The sequence below is a fragment of the Lithobates pipiens genome, unplaced genomic scaffold (assembly GCF_037356315.1).
Source record: "Lithobates pipiens isolate NorthernLeopardFrog02 unplaced genomic scaffold, aLitPip1_a1.2 Scaffold_3, whole genome shotgun sequence".
Taxonomy (NCBI): domain Eukaryota; kingdom Metazoa; phylum Chordata; class Amphibia; order Anura; family Ranidae; genus Lithobates; species Lithobates pipiens.
In genome coordinates, this window is record NW_027507790.1 from 248,022,183 (window position 1) to 248,039,806 (window position 17,624).

The following is a 17,624-nucleotide window of genomic DNA, read 5'->3' on the forward strand; positions in this document are numbered from 1 at the left end:
ATCCGTCGGACAAAAACCTGACGGATTTTGTTGTCGGAATGTCCGACCGTGTGTACAAGGGCTAATAGTTGTCCCGTGGACAGATTCTCCCACCTGAGCTGTGGATCTCTGCAGCTCCTTCAGAGTTACCATGGACCTCTTGGCTACTTCTCTGATTAGTGCTCTCCTTGGCCGGCCTATCAGTTTAGGTGGACCGCCATGTCTTGGTAGGCTTGCAGTTGTGCCATGCTCTTTCCATTTTCAGATGATGAATTTAACAGTGCTCCGTAAAATGGTCAAAGCTTGGGATTTTTTTTTATAACCTAACCCTGCTTTAAACTTCTTCACAACTTTATCCCTGACCTGTCTGGTGTGTTCCTTGGCTTTCGTGATGCTGTTTGTTCACTAAGGTTCTCTGACAAACCTCTGAGGGCTTCACAGAAAAGCTGTATTTATACTGAGATTAAATTACACACAGGTGGACTCTATTTACTAATTAGGTGACTTCTGAAGGCAATTGTTCCACTAGATTTTAGTTAGGGGTATCAGAGTAAAGGGGGTTGAATATAAATGCACGCCACACTTTTCACATATTTATTTGTAAAATAAAAATTGAAAACCATTTATCATTTTCCTTCCACTTCACAATTATGTGCCACTTTGTGTTGGTCTATCACATAAAATCCCAATAAAATACATTTACGTTTTTGGTTGTAACATGACAAAATGTGGAAAATGTCAAAGGGTATGAATACTTGTTCAAGGCATATGAAAATTCCCCATATGTTCTTTACCCCCTGCCAGGGCAAAAACTAGTACTAAAGAGAAAGTATACTGTGCTTGTATATATTTTCATTAATTAGATTTTTTACGTTCAAGAGTAAAAAATGCAATTTTTGAAATCTTTGCTAATTTTATTTTCATATAATTATATATTATTGCAAATAAATATTTCAATGTTGCCTATCTGCACCCAGCAAGTGCAAGCCCAGTACTCTAGTGTTGCTGAGAATACAGAAAAGAATATCAGTTAACAGGTCACACACCCTGAATGACACTTCTCCATCTTCTTTCTCTAGAAGAGGCAGTTAATCAAGATCTTGCTTCAACAATAATAGTTGTGACAGAACGCACTGTCAGTGTGTGTTTTGGAGGAGGTGTGGGTTCTGTCACAATAGTCAGGGCCGCTGATAGGCCAGTACAACTGGCCCTGCTGTACCGGGCCTGACCAGCAGGGGGGGCCCGGGCAACCTGAACTGCAAAGTCAATTTTTTATGAAAAAAAAAATATTGTCCTCCACCGATCACCGTCCGCACCCCCCGCCATCAACACAGTGCTGACTCTGCTCACCGCTACATGGAGAGATAGCGGGTTGTTTACTGATTGATCGGAGCTCACTGATAGCTCCGGATCACAGCCAGGGACAGCTGCTCAGAGCCAGCGCTGACACTTCCATCCTCCCCTCACAAGCAGGAAAGGAGAGAGAGCTGCTAATGCTGCTGCTCCTCCTCCTTCCGCCCACTTCTCCTGTCTGCCCCGCTGACCCATCAGGGGATGGAGCCAGTGTCGGACCAAGTCCCGAACTTCCGGCACTGCGCTCCACTCAAGGAGGATTCTTAGCTAGGCCAGTCTGTTCCTCCGCTCGGTGCCTCTCTCCCCGCTCCACCTCTCAGCTCCGCCCCCCCATCTTCAGCTCTCACGGTACCTTATTCATGCCAGTAAGGCAATACAAATGATGTGGATCTTAAAGAGGGCAAGGGGTGCTGCTATAAGGGGGGTCTCTAGGGGGGGTACTCTGATGTAATGGGTATCTTTCTTTCCTTCCACTCCCCCTGTACCACTTATCCTCCCTCTGTGCTGTGCCCTCCAGCTCCCTCCTTTAACTTACTCTTTTGTCCTGTGCCCACTTACCCTCCCATGTACTGTACCCTCCTGCTGCTCGGTCCTGTGCCCACTTACCCTCCCCCTGTGCTGTGCCCTCATCCCCCCTGTACTGTGACCACTTACCCTCCCTCCTGTGCTGTGCCCACTCCCCCTCCCCCTGTACTGTACCCTCCTGCCCCCTGTACTGTGCCCACTTACCCTCCTCCTGTGCTGTGCCCTCCTCCCCCCTGTACTGTGCCCACTTACCCTCCCCCTGTGCTGTGCCCTCCTGCCCCCTGTACTGTGCCCACTTACCCTCCCCCTGTGCTGTGCCCTCCTGACCTCTGTACTGTGCCCACTTATCCTCCCCATCTTCTGTGCCCTCCTGCTCCCCTGGTACTGTACCCTCCTGCCCCCTGTATTGTCCACTTACCCTCCCCCTGTACTGTACCCTCCTACCCCCTGTACTGTGCCCACTTACCCTCCCCCTATGCTGTGCCCTCCTGCCCCCTGTACTGTGCCCACTTACCCTCCCCTCTGTGCTGCGCCTTCCTGCTCCCCCTGTACTGCCCCATCCTGCCCCTGTACTGTGCCCACTTACCCTCCCCTTGTGCTGTGCCCTACTACCCCCTGTACTGTGCCCACTTACCCTCCCTCCTGTGCTGTATCTTCCTGCTCCCCCTGTTCTGTACCCTCCTGCCCCCTGTACTGTTCCCACTTACCTCCCCTGTTCTGTGCCTTCCTGCTCCCCCTGTACTGTACCCTCCTGCCCCCTGTACTATGTCCACTTACCTTCCACTGTACTGTGCCCACTTACTCTCCCCCTGTGCTGTGCCCTCCTGCTCCCTCCTTTACTATACCCTCCTGCCCCCTGTACTGTGCCCACTTACCCTCCCCCTGTGCCGTGCCCTCCTGCTCCCCCTGTACTGTTCCCTCCTGCCCCCGTACTCTGTCCACTCCCCCCCCCCCTGTTCTGTGCCTTCCTGCTACCCCTGTACTGTACCCTCCTTCCCCCTGTACTATGCCCACTTACCTTCCACTGTACTGTGCCCACTTACCCTCCCTTTACTATACCCTCTTGCCCCCTGTACTGTGCCCACTTGCCCTCCCTCCCTATGCTGTACACTCCTGCCCCCTGTACTGTGCCTGCTTACCCTTCCCCTGTGCTGTGTCCTGCTCCCCCCTTTACTGTGTCCAATTACCCTCCTTATACAGTTATTTATCACTTGAATTATTTTTCCCATTGTGGGTGTGAGTGGGGCCTCATGCCTAAGTTTTGCCTAAGGCCCCACAAAGCCTAGAGCCGCCTCTGCCCTGCCAATACACCTGAAAACTATCTACAGTAAACTATCTTTAACGAGACCTGGCTTGTTGTTTTTTTTAACCTTTGTCATTTGTTTAATATCCCTAATTCAATTTCAAAATACCATTTTATTTATTCATTAATGGTTTGTATTACATATAGATATTAACGAGGTCTGTTCTCATCTGAAAACAGTATTTCTTTTGGATAATCAAACCTATAACTGGCTGGAGAAAAACAAATATTACTTGTAGACAAACCTACACTTTGTTTCAAGGCGGGGTCTGGGGAGGGGCAATGGGTGGGGCCAGGGGTGGGGCTGAAGGAGGGACCAGGGGCGGGGCCAGGGTGGAGCTGAAGGGGGCCCCATCAAGTAGGCTGTACGGGGCCCCATGATTTCTATCAGCGGCCCTGACAATAGTCAACATGTGCAAGGCTAGTGCTGGGCTTTCATTTTAGGAGCGTCATTCATTCCTTCTTCCCCTTTACCTGGTGATCCTCCCAATTTTCCAGTACTATGGTGATAACACTAGGATGGACATTCCCTGTGGATTCCAAGCTGTAGAGATGTGATGACACAAAGCATTCCAGAACGTACAACTGAGTTTTCAGGTCACACACAACTGAATGACACTTCCCTGCCCTCCTCTAGAAGAGACAGTTTATAGATCTTGGTTCACCAAGAATAGTCAAAATGTGCAAGCATGGGTGTCCGCAGGTAGGGGCAAGGGGGTCAAGTCAAGTGCCCCCCCCCCCCCCCGGAATCAGGGATCGGATCTTAAATTCAGCACAGTTGCGCCACTATCGGGGTGGGGGCAGCCCGCATCTGGGTGTCACCCGCCAGTGGGGTGACACCATCAAGGTGCTGTTAAGCCCCCCCATCAGTGTAGTGTGACTTCAGGCTCTTTTCCCTGCTCAATCCAGGAGAGAACTCAGCGGCACTGTGACAGGAGAAAGGTGAGCTGTGGGCTATCAGAGGTTTCTCCCCCTGTCAGGGAGAAGAGACAGTGGCTCTCATCAGGTTCCCCACCCAGCTTCCTGCCTGCTCCATTGCTTCCCTATTAGCCATAAATGAGGACCAATCAAAGGAGACTAGGAGAGGAGAGCATCACGGGACATGTGGTCCCAAAGATTGGCGGCTCCATTTTCAACAAGGAGGAGGCTACAGATCAATCAAGAGAGAGATTGAGAGACTGCAGCCTGGAAAAAAGCTGAGGGAGAGGGTGCTACAGGACAAAGAATGAGAGGTGTACTGGGTGGAAGCCAGAGAGAAAGCCACACTGCCAAGCACCACCAGAGAGAGCCACGCTGCCCAGCGCCACCAGAGAGAGCCACACTGCCAAGCGCCACCAGAGAGAGCCACACTGCCCAGCACCACCAGCAAGAGAAAGACTGAGCCACTACCAGGGTACAGACATGCTATGCTACTGACCAGATTCGCCCCCGGGGGACCCAGAGTGAGAGATCTTCCAGCCAGAGGGATCACTTCCGTAGTTTCGCTGGGTCTGGTAAGGGGGCTTGTTGGCCATTATATATTACTTATCCTAGGGACTGTACTACGCCTGCAGTCTCTGACCATGATAATGTGATAATGACATTGTCGAAAAGGGGCGGTGCATGAGTGACCCTAAAATTATGCCCCCACCCGTGTGTGCAAGGCTACTTGTGCTGGGTTTTCTTAATAGAAATTGAATAAAACTGTATTTTCCCCTCCTTTCATTTTAGGAATACTATTCTTCCCTTCTTCCTTTTTACCTGGTGATCCTCCCAGGTCCTCCTACCCTAGAAGAGGCAGCTCAGCTAGATCATCGGTCTCTGTGATTAGTGAAAGGTTAGTGCTGGGCTTTCTTAATAGACAGCCCAGCATGCAGTACAAAAAAGTATAAAAGCATCCTGTATTAAATGTTGTGACATTATGAAAGGCAAGGTGATTAATGAATGTTATTTTTCACCTTGCATGCATTCATTTGCAGAAAACTAAGGTGGAATCCAGTCCGATTTAGGAACCTGCAATGTTCAGTTAGTGACTGGATGGCAAGGATTTATTTCCTGTTTTTGTTTGTGTTATTTTCATGCAACCTTTTAAAATAAAATTGGCAACAAGTCAGATTTTAAGAAAACTGGCCATTTGGACTACCTTTTTCCTGGGGAAGGTGAACCCCTTTGAGCTAACCCCTGACAATTTTTAATTGCAAAATGCAAATTTTTTTTGAAAGCTATTAACTAAAAAGGTTAGAAACTTAAAACAATATAGAATAAAAACAAAAACCAACATAGTTATCAGTGGCTTATTATATAATGCCATATCTAATGCCTACAAAATACTTCCAAGAGAAACACCACAGAGAACAAAATAATTAATAATTAAAAATATTAATAATAATAATAATAATAATAATAATATTGAATGCATATTTTTTATTCGTGTCAGTTCAAATATATTGTTTTCACATACAAAACATGGACAATTACCACATAGTTATACAGCTAATTATAAGGACACTACATATTTATGCAATGGAAATAAAAAGTGGTGATACTGATTATAATTGGACAGGTAAAACACATGTCTAGGTGATATTCAAATGTATAATACAATATATGGTATATTGAGATAAATCTCTAATATAGATGTGTAGCACTGACCCCCGAAGGAGCTGCTGGTTTTATTGGGCTTACCGTTACCTTCTTGACCTCGTCTCTGTCTAGGGTCTCCCGTGGTAGATGGCCCAAAGAAATGCAGAAACTGACACTGCATCTTCTTTTGGGTTATTTATTTGAAATGGAAACAAGATCTCTCAGGTTAGGGTAGAGGTTTAGGAGGAAGTTCAGGTACTTTGGACTGTCAAAAATGGAAAGTCATTATAGAAGGAATCCAGAGAGTAACCATTTCACAGCTGGATTTTCACAACCCCCGGATAGACCTCCCCTCACTAGGCCTAGCAGCCGGTAGGGTGTTAAGTAAAGTAAAGTCTCTGCCACAGACTTGAGCGTAACTGAGGGACATAGACAAATTTATAGAGCTATCATATGGTACCAGTATCTCTCAGCCGGTCTGGCGATACCATATGAGTGTGAATCCATGAAGTTTCCTTCAACTGAGCCTCCAGGCTCCTTCAGAGAAGCCAGCCTTGTACATAGCCTTCTCCCAAAGAGTCCTCCCCTGGATGCTTCTCCAGTTGCTGGGCCTCTCCTTAGATAAGACGGCACCGAACCACCCTTGAATCACCAGGCCTTGACAGCCATTCAGGCCTGTCCCTGCAGTTGCTTTGCCTCGGGCTATGCAGCCCCGAGACTTGGAAATGCATGGAACTGCACCCCAGGCCAGGAGGGCCATGGGAGCTGGTCAGGAGGACCAGAACCAAACAGACAAAAAATCCTCTGGCACGGAACTCCTGTAGCACGTGATGTCAGCACCTTAAATACCACCTCCCAGAATGCACAGCAGGAGGACACTCCCACTGGGCTGGTTTTGAGAAAACGTGGCACTCAATACACCCAGCTAAACTGCGTTCTACCACTTGCCAGTGGTGACAGCAACACCTGCAGCCAAGGAGAACCCAATGCAACCCAGCTGGACTGGTACTGAAATCATAATTTAGTAAAATTAGCCCTAAAACCCAACTGTGGTTTCAGGAATATACATTTTCAAAAACATATAGTGCATGCATGATAAGTAACATGGCTTTTCTCAAAGATTCAGATTGTCATGCACCTATCCCCTGGGGTTAGGTCATTAAGTGAACCATGTTCCAAGACCATTCATCACCAGAGGGGAGAAGAGCAGGAGAAGGGCCCATTGCCTGCCCAAGAAGACCTGACAAAAAGAAGAGAGCTAAAAAAAGTTGTATATCCAAAAAATAAAATTGGAGTTGGCCCAATGAAGGAAAGCCAAAAGGATTGTGCACCACTTAAAATTGGGCTTTGATTATTAGAAAAAAAATATATGAGCCCCCACCCCCCCCCCCCCCCCCCAAAAAGAAAAAAAAGATAATCACTCTGGAATACACTGAGCTGTCACAGAAGGGCAATATAGAAAGTTTCTTAATATTTTTTTGGCATGGGAGTATTCTTGGTAAGTTTTTTCAAATTCTAGAAATTTAGTGGAACTAGAACAATTCGGGATTCACAATGGATCCTTCCTGGCCCACAAGGGATGTGTTTGTGCCACTTTTCTTTTTGTAAAGGGCATGCTTGTTGTACATTACGATATGAAAAATAATAGACAAACTTTTAAGGCACCCACTACAACTTACATTGCAATCAAATACACGCACTTAATTATATCATTTAAACAAATAATAGTGAACCCTTTTGCTGCCAGAGCATTTTTTTTTGGGGGGGGGGTTTGCACACAAACCACTTGTCAACCATATAACTTACATATACGGCAGCAAAGTGGCACTGCTGCACGGGATCAAGTACCTAGTGATCCTGCAATTCAGAGTCTGGGGCACACATGTGTGCTGCCAGCGGCCCGCTCCAGCTGTGATTATACACAGTGGGAGCTGATCGGTGAGTACTGCAGATTCGATATCCGCCGGCACCCGCTGGTCCTTTGGTACTGAGGGAGAATGGCGGTCTGCCTATGTATACAAGGCAGATTGCCATTCTGCCAGTGGGGAAGGCATAGATCCTGTGTCTCTGCAAAGCAGGGACAAGGATCCATGTCTCCCCTAGTGAAAGCCCCTCCCATAGTACATAGAAACACAGTCTAGGCACCCAATTAACCCTTTAATCACCCCTGATGTTAACCCCTATCCCAGATAGTGTCAGTACAGTGACAATGCATATTTTTTTAGCACTGATCACTGTATGAGTGTCACTGGTCCCCAAAAAGTGTCAGTTAGTGGCTGACTGTCCACTGCAATATTGCAGTCCCGCTATAAGTTGCTGACCGCCGCCATTAATAGTAAAAATACAAATATCCGCTATAACGTTTGCACAAACAATCAATATATGCTTATTGGGATTTTTTACCAAAAATATGTAGCAGAATACTTATTGGCCTAAATTGATGAAGAAAGATCTCTTTCCTTTTTTTATTGGCTGTGTTTTTGAGCAGAAAATAAAAAATATTTTTTTTTTTCAAAATTGTCTGTCTTTTTTTGTTTATAGCTCAAAAAATAAAAAAAGCAGAAGTGATCAAATATCACCAAAAGAAAGCTCTATTTGTGGAAAAAAAATGACATACATTTTATTTGGGTACAGTGTCGCATTTTAAAGTAATGCAGTGCCGTATCGCAAAAAATGGCCTGTTCATGAAGGGGGGGGTAAATCTTCTGCAGGGTAAGTGGTTAAAAAATTATTTGAGGTCTGAAGATTATGAATAACCACAATTTTTTATGTCACATGATAGTAGCGCAGTTTATAAAACAGTTTATAAAAAGCAAATTTTCAGTAAAAAATAATACACGAAAGTTGATTTTAGGGCACACAAATACAATAAATTACCCAATTTTTGGGTAAAATATAAAAGATGAGGTTGTGACAAGTAAATAGATACCCAGCATGTCAAGGCTCAAAATTGTGTATGGCTGTGAAATGGCAAAAAACCTCAGTACCTTATGTTCACCATAGGCGATCCTACAGGTCATCAGTTTAGAGGTAACCACGAATAATGGCAAACACAACAAAAGGTCCTTGAGCGCTATAACTATCAGCCGTCTCTGTAGATATACATGTCCTGGAAAGTATAAATTGAGCTAAAGCCCAGTGCAGCCATCAACCACTGGAAGAGGTGGATAACAGAACACATAAAACTAAAAACCAGCGCTCTGTGGGTCCAGCATAAAAAATGTGCAAACCTTTAGCCAAGTAAAATTTATTTATTTGATGCACTCTGGAGAAAATGTAAAAACAACTGTCAATGATAAAAAGTTTGTAGAGATTTGCAAAGGCAATCATAAGAACAAATTGTCATTGTAGATATATTGTGAAAAAATAAGCACGGTACCACTAAGACATCCAGATGAAGAGGGGTTAACTCTCAGCCACTGGTCAGAAATGGATCTCTGGAGGGAACCACCAGAGTGGAAAATCCAAGGTTGCAGCTGTGAGCCCAGTAGCTAGTCGGGGGTATAAAACCTGATGTGCCACTAGGGGGGTGTATTGTAGTGTGCACCGCTGGAGACTAGAGCCAGAGAAGCCGATCAAGCTGGCCGAGGCCGGACGCCTGGGATGACGTGGATGTCAGGCCGGAAGCGGAAGTGACCAGGATGTTGATCTGTCAAGGTGGACCGCAAGTTCTAGGTTGCCGTGGCGACCATGGCTTAAAAGTTTTGCGTGCCTGCGCCTTATAAAAAAAAAGTCTTTTGATGCGGGTGATGGAGAACCAAGCAAAAGTTCAAGAACAAGGAACTCGCCAAGGGGAGCCAAGGTTTTCCCAAGGGTGAGAGAAGAGATGTTACGGATGTGGAGAGGTTGGGTACCTTTGGGCCCCCCAGTGTCCCAAATCCGGCATCAGCCCTCAATTACTTATGGATGTTCCGAAAGCCTTAAAGAAATTGCTCTTTTCAAAGCCGTAGGGAAATGTCAGGGGACCTTAGTGAAGGAGCTAGTTGAGAGTCCTGAGGGAAAACTGAGCTCCAAGGCCAAGGCAAGATCTAAGAAGAAAAAGGGAAGAAAGCCACCTGCTGCCCCTCCCCCTACTTCTCCAAAGGAAAGACCTAAGAAGAAAAGGGGACACAAGCCATCTGTTGCCCTCCTCTTTTCTTGCCAAGGAAAACAAAAGAAACAAAATCCTCAAGGAAGGAAAGCCCAAGGCAGGAAATAAATGCACACCTTACTGAGTGAATAGTTAGACCAACTCCGCTACTTCCAAAGAGACTGATTAGGGCCCAAAATATAGATTCACCCACTGGAAATCTGCCAAAGAACTTAGTGGAGCCCTCCCCTAGAGTCTCAATACAAGTAGAGGACATCTATACTCAAGCCCTCCTGGATATGGGAGCCCAGGTGACATTTCTGTAAGAGATTTTTTTTACATGTACTTGAAGCATATCCCTTTGTGCAAACTTGAGGAGTTGGAGATTTGGGGCATAGGGACCCAGAAATATCCATACGACAGATATATACCCAGCAAGATAACCTTTGATACTTCCCTTGCTGAAAAACCAGAGACTTTTGACATGTTGGCTGTTGTTTGCCCCTGACCTCCAGGGGCAGGCTTAAATACTTTGTTCATAGGCACCAACACCAGTGTTGTGAGGAGGCTATTCACTCCACTGACCCTGGAGGGAGCTCCAATAGGGAAGTTCCACCCTCAGCTGCAACTTGCCTTTCAGCGAGTGTTGCCGGAGAAGATGGACCTGTGGAAGGAGTAGGAAGACTGTAGCGAATGGATGCTCACAAAAAGGTATTACAGCTGGGTGAGAGGGCCTGCTTGCAGGTCACTGTTGAGTTATCATGTTACCAGCCGGGTCCTTATGTGGTGGTGGAAGCTGATTCGGTAGAAGAGGGTGTTGGGATAGAATTGGTCCCGGAGATCATAACCACAAATCCCTGTAAGTGTGAAGAACGTTACCAGCCACCCAATTAGCCTGAAGCCTTGGACGGTGATTGGGAAAGTGAGTGCTGCCACCCCAGTGACAGGAAATGGAAGAGAGACCACTGTCCATTGCCCAAATCTATACTCAGTATGGGAGGAGAAGATTAAAGCCCAATTAGCCTGATGGGAGAAGATGTTCTCCAAAAATTACTTTGATGTGGGCTGTGCCAGGAGTGCCCAACATCAAATTTGGCTAACTGAAGATGAGCCTTTTCGCAAAAGGGCCAGGCAAATCCCTTTGTGTGATCGGGAGGACCTTAGAGAACACCTGGCTGAGTTGTAGAAGTCAGGGGTCATTAAGGAATCCAAGAGCCCTTATGCTTCCCCGATTGTGGTAGTGAGAAAGAGGAATGGGTCTCTCAAGATGTGTATTGACTACCAAACCTTGAACCGAAGGACTATCCCAGACCGGTACAATACCCCCCGCATAGAATAGGCCATGCAATGTCTATCTGGGGCCAAGTGGTTCAGTTTTCTCAACCTAAAAAGTGGATACTACCAGATACTCATGCATCCAGACGACCAAGAAAAAAATGGCCTCACCAGCCCTCTAGGATTCTTCTAATTTGACCGAATGCCAAAAGGATTAGCTGGGGGGCCCGTCACGTTCCAGAGACTGATGGAGAACACAGTGAATGATATGAACTTGGTAAAAGTACTAGTGTACCTTGATGATATCATTGTGTTTGGCAGAATGCTGGAGGAGCATGAAGCTTGGTTGAAGAAAGTTTTCCAACGGTTGCACACAGAGGGGCTGAAGCTGTCGCTAAAAAAAATGCCAGTTCTACCAGACCTCAGTTGCGTATCTTGGGCATTTAGCCCCCCCCCCCCCCCAGCAGAACTATCCTGTACACAAAGTGACTGTACGGGGCCCCCTTTGTGGTGAAGACGGATAATAACCCTTTGACTTAACTATTAACCACTGCCAAGCTGGATGCCACTGGACATCGGTGGTTGACCGCTCTGTCTGAATTCTGTTTCAGTTTGAAATACCGGCCAGGAGTGGAATATCGGGATGCTGATGCCTTTTCCCTTTCCCGAAGACCCCACACCACAACTGCTGGTCAGAAGAGTTGGGTCCATTTACCTGTCAAGGAGTCGAGCATAAGCACAGAGGGGCAATAGGAGCTGAAGCTCTGGGAGTCACTCCTGCTGGAGTGCCCAAATATTACTGTGCTTTAACACAAGTGCGCAGTCAAGAATTGCCTTAATTCAAAAGAGAAAATATGAGGCAGGATCAACTGGAAGACCTGTTGGGAAATCTTATGAAGAAGTCTCTATCCGTTCGAGACTCTCAGATTCTGTTGAATAGTTCCATTGAGGGAGCAAAAATAGTCCATAGAGAGTGGGAACAAATGCAGTTAGAGGATGGAATCATATACCAGAGAGGTCCATATGAGGAGCCAGAGAGCGTTAATCAACGGTTTCCTTCATGAGAAACACATACTAAAAGTGTTGACCGCCCTCCGTGATGATTATGGTCACTTAGGCCCAGACAGAACCTACAAGTTAGTCAGGGATCAATTTTATTGGCCATCCATGAAAGCTGAGGTGGAAAGCTACTGTCCTTCTTGCATCAGGTGCATTGAGAGGAAGACTTTACTCAACAGGGCAGCCTCAATGGGCCATATCCACAGTCAGAGGCCAATGGATTTGGTGTACATTGATTTCTTGTGCCTGGAGCCTGACTTGAGTGGATGGTGTAATGTCCTGGTTGTGCACCCGCTATGCCCAAGCTTTCCCCACAAGGATCAGCAAGCCAGTACAGTAGCAAAAACCCTACTGGAGAAGTTCTTCATTCATTATGGGCTGCCACAACACTTACACTCAGACCAAGGTCGGGATTTTGAGAGCAAGTTAATCAGAAGATTATGTGAACTCTTAAGTATAAAGAAATCCAGGACCACTCCTTACCACCCTCAAGGGGATCTGCAACCTGATAGTTTTAACCGTACCCTGCTCAATATGTTGGGACCCTCCCCTCAGAGAAGAAACAGCATTGGGGAGACCATATATGCAGTAGTTCGTGCTTATAATAGCACCTCAAATGATTGTACTGGGTACTCCCCCTGCAGACTAATATTCAGAAGAGAAGCTTGTTTACTAGTGGACCTGGCTTTTGGAACCAGGGGCGGATCCAGGGGGGGGCAACAGGTCAATTGCCCCCCCCCCCCCCGAGATAGTAGCAGTGAGATTGAGTCGTTGCAGCTCTGTTCGTTTGTGTGCCCCTGCCTGTGTCTCTCTCTGTCACATAACCCGATCAGATCATCAGCGGGCAGCGGCGCAGAGAGAGAGAGACTTGTACTAGTTACGCCCAGCCAGCACTGCAGCCTCGCATCCTCATTGGCCAGCGCCAGTAACAGATTCAGATAGGAGGAGGAGGAACAGCGGTGGGTGGAGCCTCTCTCCTGCACTCGTTGCTAACGCCTGGGCCGCTTGGCGTCTAGCAACGAGTGACGTCACGGTCACGCCGGTCACCTGGGGGAGGGAGACAAACACAGCTGAGCAGAGCTGCCTGCTGGAGCCTGGAGAACAGATCAGGCATCCGCAGCAGCGCAGCCAGGGAGAGCTCAGCCTCAGAGCAAGAGCAGACTGACTGAGGCAATGTTATGCCAGTGACTGTGATAATCAATCACAGTCACTGCATTTGAGCTGTTTAACTTCAGCTAAAAAACGAAGTCTTCCTTTCTGCAGAGTGGCACTTGCAAGTTGCAGCAATCTTAGTTCTGGAGTCCGCCCCTGACGTTGTGGTCCCACCCCCCCAGCTCCCCCTCCATCTTGTCCACGCTACAGGCCTCCGCTCTGCCACCCCTGAGTTAGTTTTAGCTCCACCCACCTCCTCCATCTTCTCCACCGGTTTGTGCAGTGCAGTACAGAGTGAATTCTACAGAGGATATTGAGAAGATTACTGCTGGATCCATCCATCCCATCCATCTCCACTCCATTGCTCCTGCATGGGAACGGTACCCATCCCCTCACCAGACTACCAAAAGAATTGCCTAAACGTGAGTATAAATGAATGTTATGTGAAAAATCGCAAAATACATGTGTGCCATTATGTATGATTATTTCTTGTGATCCTGCGCTGCGTTACTTTGGCTGATAATTGCGCGGTTGTGCAGTGCAATCAATGCTGTACCGAAATTAAATTGATATCCTTTTTTTCCCACAAATAGAGCTTTCTTTGCTGGCATTTGATCATCTCTGCGTTTTTTTTTATTTTTTGCGATATAAACAGAAAAAGAGCAAGAATTTAAGTTATATGTGGTTAAACCTATCTTGTCTGTTTGTAATGTAATAATCTAATCTGGAATGATAAAAGTATCACTGTTTTAAACAAGTTTAGGACTGTACGATACGTTCGAGTTCTGTAAGCAACACCTTCGTTTCTGGCAGTGCCCCTCCCGAGACTTGACTCTGGATCCGCCCTTGTTTGGAACATCGTTAGATCATACCACTCAGGCCTCCTACTGGGGCCAACAAGCTTCGGAAGAATCTGAAGATGGCCTAAGAAAAAGCCAAGGAAGCATCCACCACCAGAGAACACAGGAACAAGAATAACTTTGATCTTAGAGTGAGGGTTCAGGACCTACAATCCAAAGATCGAATGTTGTTACGCAATATAGAGAGCCTGGGAAGCATAAACTGGCTGATCGATGGCAATCTTAAACTTACATTGTCTGTATATGATTATCTAGGCTTCCTGTATACCAGATTAGACCAGAGCAAAAGACTGGGCCCCTGAAGACCTGCCTATTTCCGAGGCTGTCCAAGTACTTGTGCCCATCATATGCAGCCACTTGTGCCCATGAAATGCAGCCACTCGTGCCCATCATATGCAGCCATTTGTGCCCACCAAATGCAGCCACTTGTGCCCATCATATGCAGACACTTGTGCCCATCAAATGCAGCCACTTACCCTGGCAATAAACACACAACCCCACCCATTCAGGGCTTGCAGCTGCTGGCACTTGCACACCCCCCTTGGGGCTCGCAGCTCTAGACCCCCCCACCCCCACGGGAGGTCCGGCACTTACCTAAAGACTCACATCCTCTGTGTCTCCATCCTCTCTCCTCCTCTTCTCCATACTCGGGCAGCAGCAACGGTGGAGATGCCCGTTCCTATCACGCTTCCTCCTCTTTTCCTCCGCTTGGCAAAGCGCCACTAGGCATCCAATAGGTTTGCCTGGAGCTTTGGCCAGTCGGGAAACAGGTTTCACTGACCTGCCTCCTGATTGGCGGGGAGGCACTGTAGTGTGAAGATAGTGAATCTGATCTAGTAAGGACAGTGATCAGTGATTTCTAGCGAGGCTGCAACATTGCGGCGGACAGATCAGACACTTTTTTGGGACCAGTGACATTTATACAGCGATCAGAGCTAAAAATAGCCACTGATTACTGTATAAATGTTACTGTCAGGGAAGGGGTTAATACTAAGGGGCAATCAAGGGATTAAATGTTCCCTAGGGAGGTGTTTCTAACAGTGGGGGAATCGGACTGCGTAGAGGAGGAGAGAGATCGCTGTTCCTGATCACTAGGAACAGACGATCTGTTTCCTCTCTCCTGACAGAACCTGTCAGGAGACTGTCTCTCTCTCTTGCGGCTGCCGACCACACGCAATCAGCGCCACGCCGCGGGCATGCACGCCCCATAGTGGCCTTAAAGCGGTCGCCGTACCATGATGGCAATTCACCCAGGAGAGCCAACCTGCCACAGTACAACTGCAGCGGCTGGTCTAAGTGGTTAAACCTGAGCACATATGAATTACAAAGGTTTGGAGCTGAATTTAATGCAGATAAGGCACCACTTCAGCCCCGGAAGATTTGGTTGCTCAATGACCAGGCCATTTTTTGCGATACGGCACTGCGTTGCTTTAACTGACAATTCTGCGGTCGTACGACACTGTACCCAAACAAAATTGACGTCCTTTTTTTCCCACAAATAGAGCTTTCTTTTGGTGGTATTTGATTACCTCTGCGGTTTTTATTTTTTGCGCTATAAACAAAAGAAGAGTGACAATTTTGAAAAAAAACTCAATGGGATTTATTTACTAAAGGCAACTCCACTTTGCACTGCAAGCACACTTGTAAGTGCAGTTGCTGTAGATCCGAGGGAGACATGCAAGGCAAATAAAAAACAGCCTTTTTACTTGCACATGATTGGATGATAAAATCAGCAGAGCTTCCCCTCATGTCAGATCTTCCCCTCAGATCTAAAGCGACTGCACTTCCAAGTGCACTTGTAGGGCAAAGTGGATTTGTCTTTAGTAAATAAACACCAATATATTTTACTTTTTGCTATAATAAATACCCCACATTTTTTCATCAGTTTAGGCCAATATGTATTTTTCTATATATTTTTGCTTAAAAAAAAATCGCAATAAGCGTATATTGATTGGTTTGAGCAAAGGTATAGCGTCTACAAAATAGGGGATAGATTTATGGCATTTGTATTATTATTCTTTTTTTTTTTTACTAGTAATGGCGGCGATCTGCGATTTTTATCGAGACTGTGATATGGCGGTGGACAGATCAGACACTTTTGACACATTTTTGGGACCATTGACAATTATACAGCGATTAGTGCTACATACCTCCCAACATTTTGAGATGGGAATGAGGGACACCTTCAAACAAATGTATGTAGGCATAGGACATGCACCCTGTCACACCCCCTTAAAGGAGAATTACCTTTTGTTACACCACCCCCTCCCTTTAGAATGTAAGTTCTACGAGCAGGGCCCACCTGTACCTTTTGTATTGTGCTGTAATTGTGTTGTCCCCCCTTATACATTATAAAGCGCTGCGTAAACTGTTGGCGCTATATAAATCATGTAAAATAATAATAATAACCAAAAAAAAAGGTTAATTAAATCCGCAAGGACTTTTTTTTTACCATTATTATTCTTTTATACTGGCTTTTAAAATGTACAAATGCAGCAATTTCGAAAATTTAATGAAAGGTTTAGCACTGGGAAACACTTTTTGAAAGATAAAAAGTGCATTTTATATACAACCAAATGGATCAGACCAAAATGAGGCATGAATGAGGGGGAAAGAGGGACATTGCTCCAAATCAGGGACAGTCCCTCAAAATCAGGGACAGTTGGGAGCTACAAAAATGCACTGATTACAGTGTAAATGTCACTGGCAGGGAAGGGGTTAACACTAGGGGGTGATCAAGGGGTGAAATATGTTCAAACTGTACGGGGGAGGGAACTGACTAGGGGAGGAGAGAGATCTGTGTTCCTACATAGTAGGAACACACGATCTCTCTCCTCTACCCTGAGAGAAACGGGATCTGTGTGTTTACACACACAGATCCCGTTCTCACTCTGTCACAAGCGATTGCAGGTGCCTGGCGGTGATCGCGCCTGCCGACCACTCGCATTGGCTTCGGGAGCACGCCGCAGACGCGCGCCTCCTACAGGACCGACGTACAGCTATGACGGTTCGCCCAGGGGAGCCATTCTGGTGCAGTATAACTGTGACAGCCAGTTAGGAACTGGTTAATTACCGCCTTAATCAGCCACAGAACTTATGTAATTATTATGTGTTTGGTTTTAAAGGGATGAGGTAACGACACTATGTCGCACTGCACTGCGGACGAATTGTCATTTTTGTGAGGTTTCAATAAAGTTCAAATAGTTCAAGCAAAGTGCGAGGTGTTGTAACAACAAAATGCATGGCTTTTCTATAGTGTGCGCCAGTATATGGTATATAATGCATCCACAGGCTGGTGTGTGAATGAGCTCTGTGGTTTGTGGTATTTCCCTCCATTGGTATGCTCTGCCTGTCATTGGTGAAGGAATGTTATGGCAGACCAGGATTTTTTTATCGAATGAATCTTTATTCTTTGTATTTTCACAAGGCCATGTTGGTTCTTATTTTACACAATAGGAGGCCGCCATGATGGGTCGCCGTGTCTGGT